The 5,749-nt window shown below is 46.5% G+C and overlaps 1 non-coding gene across 1 annotated transcript; it reads right to left on the bottom strand.

The window, feature by feature from the left end:
• Positions 1–1,374: 1,374 nt before the first annotated feature.
• On the bottom strand, positions 1,375–1,507 carry LOC115065419. The gene has a single exon (XR_003845210.1). It is a non-coding gene; the product is annotated as a small nucleolar RNA SNORA2/SNORA34 family (small nucleolar RNA).
• Between the last annotated feature and the right edge of the window lie 4,242 nt (positions 1,508–5,749).

The raw sequence follows: 5,749 nt of genomic DNA, 5'->3' as shown, positions 1-5,749 counted from the left end.
ATTGAGAGCCATGAGTGACTGATGGAAGATGGGAGTAAACTAGACGAGGAGCTCACAGAACGGGAAAGAACAGAGTGGAAGGACTGAGGGGGCATCCCGGGAGGAAAGAAAACCATTTAGGTCATAGAGAAGTAGCTGGGATTTGAGAGGCCAAAGGCAGAGAAAAGACTCAAGAGTGTCAGCACACCAGCACTCGGGAGGTAGAGGCAGGAGGATCTCTGTGAGTTCGGGGCCAACCTGGTCTACAGAGTAAGTTCTAGGTCAGCCCAGGGCAACAGAGTGAGACCCTGCTTGAAGAACTAAAGAAAAGGGAAGCGAGGAAGGAAGGAAAGAAGGAAAAAGAAGGAAAGAAACAGGGCTGGAGAAATGGCTCAGGGGTTAAGAGCACCGACTGCTCTTCCAGAGGTCCCGAGTTCAATTCCCAGTCACCACATGGTGGCTCATAACCATCTGAAACAGGGTCGTGAGTCTGAAGTGTGTTGGTGCAAGTTATCATGAACCTGGGAAGCTGTAAAACCCTATTTCCTGTTAGAAAGAGGATGAGGTTCTAAGGACCTTGCAGTGTCTGTCCAAGGACATTCCCAAGAGCCACAGGCATGGAGCCAGGAAAGTGCCTTTGATATGTTCCAGAGGAGACTCTTCACATATTTCAAACAGATTTTAAGGGGACATGGGTAGAGCTGGCCGCATATATGCCTGTAGTCCTAACTCAGGAACTAAGATGGAGGATCATTTGAGCCCATGAATTCAAAGGGAACGTGGACATCCTAGTGAGATGCAGGTGTGGATAATGGTGACTGGGAGGAGCCAGGCGTGGTGGCGCACTCCTTTAATCCCAGCACTCAGGAGGCAGAGGCAGGCGGATTTCTGAGTTTGAGGCCAGCTTGGTCTACAAATCGAGTTCCAGGACAGCCAGGGCTACACAGAGAAACCCTGTCTCGAAAAACCAAAAAAAAAAAAAAAAAAAAAAAATGGTGACTGGGAGGTTGAATCGGGCTGAGGTAATGCTACTGGTACACAATCCCGTTTGTGAATGAGCGCTTCCGCCCTGTAGGACATACTGACAGAGACTCCTGTCTCAGAAAATGGGTGCACCAGAAATTAAAATCCTTCTGTTCTGTGTCTTTTTTTGAGAAAGGATTTTTCTGTGTAGCCTTGGCTGTCCTATAGACCAGGATGGCCTCAAACTCAGATATCTATCTGCCTCTTGAGTGCTGGCATTAAAGGTTTGGACTACCACTACCCAGCATGTCGAGTGCTTTTGAATTCCCTTACCACCCAGCTCCCTCTAAAATATTCTATAAGCATGATGATACCTAAAATCTTCATAAACCTTGAAATTTTAGGTATCTTTTCTCCCCATTTTTTTCCCTAAGATGTTTCTAATGAATTGACCATTAGATTTACAAATTTACAAAGTGGCCAAGAGACCATAGAAAGACATTTCTTTAGGCTTCTGCTGGAAACCAACAGCTTCAGTAAACTGCTGGCCTTGATTCGGGGCCAAAAAATGTGGTACCTTACATATTTTATTAAATCCTTTATACTCCTCTTGCAGATATGAATCACAACTGTTTAAAAAAAAACCAACAAATGGGCTGGAGAGGTGGCTTAGTGATTAAAATCACTGTAACTTGAATTTTTTTTCAATCCTTATTTTTTTTTTAAAGATTTATTTATTTATTATATGTAAGTACACTGTAGCTGTCTTCAGACACTCCAGAAGAGGGTGCCAGATCTNGTTANGGATGGTTGTGAGCCACCATGTGGTTGCTGGGATTTGAACTCAGGACCTTTGGAAGAGCAGACGGAAGCCGGGCCTGGTGGCGCAGGCCTTTAATCCCAGCACTTGGGAGGCAGAGGCAGGCGGATTTCTGAGTTCGAGGCCAGCCTGGTCTACCAAGTGAGTTCCAGGACACCAGGGCTATACAGAGAAACCCTGTCTCGAAAAACAAAAACAAAAAAAAAAGAGCAGACGGGTGCTCTTACCTGCTGAGCCATCTCACCAGCCCCTCAATCCTTATTTTTAATGATGGTTCTTAAACACTTTAACCTCCCTTGTAGCCCATCACTCACCAGAGATAGTGGGAAAGAAAGGATACTGGGAAGTGGACCTGTTTAGAAAGGTTCTTTGGAGCAACCCCAACATCTGTGTTGTACAGAAATTGGCAGCAGCAGCTCGATCCACTTGCAAGCACCTCATGGATACACCAGCAGTATAGTTTGGTCGAGATGGGATAGCAGACACGAATCAGCAGCAGTGGCACTAACTAGCAGAGACAGCCAGGCCTCAGCCTTGATTCAAGTCAGCAGGAGGGACCAGGAGGAACACCAGAAATTCTTGACTGTGCCTCTCTCAGGGAAGCAAAGATCAGCAAAGATGTGAGATCCAGACGTGAGATCTATAGGTAAGCCTAGCTCAGCCTCCGTCACTGTCCATCGAGTACTTTTATACTCCCTCCAAACGTTTTGTGTCCTCCATGGGTCTTGCCTCGGTACATGAGTCTGTCTCAACTGACATCTCTCTGCCAATCAGCCCTAATCTGCAGAAGTGGCAAGAAACTGCAGCACAACACCAGAAATTTTTTTTGGTGTGTTTCTCTCTATGGAGTCCCAACAAGTGGAGCTCAACTATACAATGTAAGGTGGACCAATACCTTCGTGTTATTAGCAAAGAATCCTTTATCGCATGGCTTGCTTTAGCAGAACATCCTGTTTGTTTGCTTGTTTTTTTGTTTTTTTCGAGACAGGGTTTCTCTGTGTAGTCCTGGGTGTCCTGGAACTCACTCTGTAGACCAGGCTGGCCTCAAACTCAGAAATCCGCCTGCCTCTGCCTCCTGAGTGCTGGGATTAAAGGCATGCGCAACCACGCCCAGCTGCAGAACATCCTTTTACCTGTGTCTACTTCAGCTAAATGTTCCTTCACAAGTCTGCCTTAGTCCTCCACCTATACCCACTTTAGCTAACTGTTCCTTCAAGTGTTTGCCCCAGCAAAACACCGTCCAACAGACTTTCCAAAGAACCTTTAAGCATCCACTTCAGAGCATTAGCTGCTCTTCCTGAAGACCTGGGCTCAGTTACTAGCATCCACTCCATGGTTCACAAATATTGCAACTCCAGTTCCAGGGATTCGATGCCGATGCCCTCTTCTGACCTCCTCAGGCAATACATGCATGTGGTTCACAGACACACATCCAAGCAAAACATACACATAAAATACAAATGAATCTTTTTACTATATAAAGTTAAAACAAAAACCAGGAACAGAGGTAGGGAGATGGCTTATCAGCTAAAATTTCTCATTATGCAAGCCCCACAAACCTCGTCTGGATCCCTAGAACCCCACAGCACAAGTCTGTAATCTCGGCATATGTGTGGAGCCCTGAGACATAGGGACAGAACAACTCTGGAATCTCGAGAGTCAGGTAGCCTGGTGTACACAGCACAGCAGGAAACAAAAAAAGAGCCTGCGCCAAACAAGACAGAAAGTGAGAGCAGACACCTGAGGTCCACACAGACTTGCATAAGCACACTCCTCGTGCACACACGCACATACACACACAGAGGAACATACAACATCTGCAGGTGTAGCTCAGGGGCAGAGGGTTTTGTGCTTAAAGCCTAATGCATAGATTCCCCAGAAGGAGGAGGAAGAGACAGGCTCATGAGATGGCAGATACCTGTAATCCCAGGGCTCAGGAGGCAGAGAATCAGAAGTTCAAGGTCACCCTTGCACACGAGGAGTAGGCTACATAAGAACTTATTTTGGGGCTGGAGAGATGGCTCAGCGGTTAAGAGCACTGACTGCTCTTCCAGAGGTCCTGAGTTCAATTTCCAGCAATTACATGATGGCTCACAGCCATCTGTCATGGGGTCTGATGCCCTCTTCTGGTGTGTCTGAAGACAGGGATGTACTCACATGAATTAAATAAATAAATAAACAAACAAACAAACAAATCTTTTTTTAAAAAAAGAAAAAGAACTTATTTTTTCAAAAGGTTTATTCATTTACTTTATTATGTGAGTACACTGTAACTGTCTTCAGACACACCAGATGAGGTCATCGGGTCCCATTACAGATGGTCATGAGCCACCATGTGAGTGCTGGGAATTGAACTCAGGACCTTTGGAAGAGCAGCTAGTGTTCTCAACTGCTGAGCCATGTCTCCAGCTCCAAAATTTATTTTATTTTATTTTATTTTTTTGGTTGTTTGGCTTTTTTGTTTTTGTTTTTTGTTTTGTTTTGGTTTTTGTTTTGTTCTTTTTGAGACAGGGTTTCTCTATGTAGTCCTGGCTGTCCTAGAACTCACTCTGCAGACCAGGCTGGCCTCGAACTCAGAAATCCGCCTGCCTCTGCCTCCCAAGTGCTAGGATTAAAGGCATGCACTACCACTGCCCAGCTTTAAAGTATCTTTAATTATGGTGTTTTGACTACATTATGTCTGTGCACTGAGTATCTGCATGTTGCCATGGAAACCATAAGAGCATTAGAGGGGCTGGGACTGGAGTTACAGACTGTTGTGAGCTACCAAGTGGGTACTGGGAGTCAATCTGGGATAACTTAAAGAGTAGCCAGAGCTCTTACCTGCTGAGCCATCTCTCCATCTCTGAGAACCTATTATAAAAAGCTTAAGAGGTGTGTGTGTGGGGTCTGGATAAGGGAGTGAAAACAGCTTAACATGATGGACTGACTAGTGGACCCAGGCCTTCCGGCATTCAGGAACTAGGTACTTTACCCAAAGTCAGGCCAAGCCTGGGCCAGAGCCTTAGGTTCTGGGTCTGTCTACTCTTGTGACATCAGGACAGGTGACTTAAGTCCTACCAAGCTTAGCCTCTGGATACACTGCAGGTAGCTCTCACTCTCCCAAGGAAACTGATCTTCATTGAAAATCCAATGTCAATACAGGAGAAACTACAAGCAGGGGCCCTGGGACACAGCTGGCAGGAGTCAGCTTACCCTTCTTACTATACTACATGACTTGTATTACCTACTCAAAAAGTTTCCCACAACAGAGACCCGACTCAGCTAACATCCTGTAGGCGAAGGCAGGAAGGAATGGTACAGAATATCAGTAGATTGACTGAAACTGCTCGGATTAGCAGAGTGGGAGGGAGGTCTGTACTATTAATACCCACCTCCCAGGGAAAGGCAGAGTCCTGAGCCGCCGCCTTCCCACCCAGTCTGGGCCAGGCAGGACTCAGCTATTTGCTGGCAATAGTGGGTTCTCGTCCAAAGCTACCTCTTCGGGCCTCTGTGCCACGCCACCCCTCCCTTCTCCCTGGAGACAGGAGTTTACCAGCCAAGTGGGGACCCTGGAAAGTATGTCATGGAAATAGTGACACAATGCAGCCTTCAAGCTGACCCTACTGTTCCCAAACCGCAGAGCCCCAGGGTGACTCTCAAGTTCTCAAACTGCGTTTTGATCTTTTCCTGTCTGAGCCCCATGTGAATAAAACGCAACGTGGTTCTCACAGCATAGGGTCCCAGCCACTCCCTGCTAGAGCCTGGAAACCGGACCCGTTTCCCTGTTTGAAACGTGGTGTTTGGGCTGTTGTGGCTTTGTTCTGCTTGCTTGCTTTTTTCTTCTTCTTCCGAGGAGGGCTGTCCTTTCTGTTAAGAGGATGGTAAGCTTTTACCCAGGCATAAAGCACATGATCCCAGACACCTGCTATGCACCGACCTGTGCTCCACGCGCTAGGACTCTGTGTTCCTATCTCCTCAGTGTGAACTTTAATTCTTTCTTTCTTT

Source organism: Mus pahari, chromosome 14 (genome assembly GCF_900095145.1).
Source record: "Mus pahari chromosome 14, PAHARI_EIJ_v1.1, whole genome shotgun sequence".
NCBI classification, from domain to species: Eukaryota; Metazoa; Chordata; class Mammalia; order Rodentia; family Muridae; genus Mus; species Mus pahari.
Note: the sequence above shows the minus strand (reverse complement) of the source record. Positions and strands in the feature narration are given on the sequence as shown.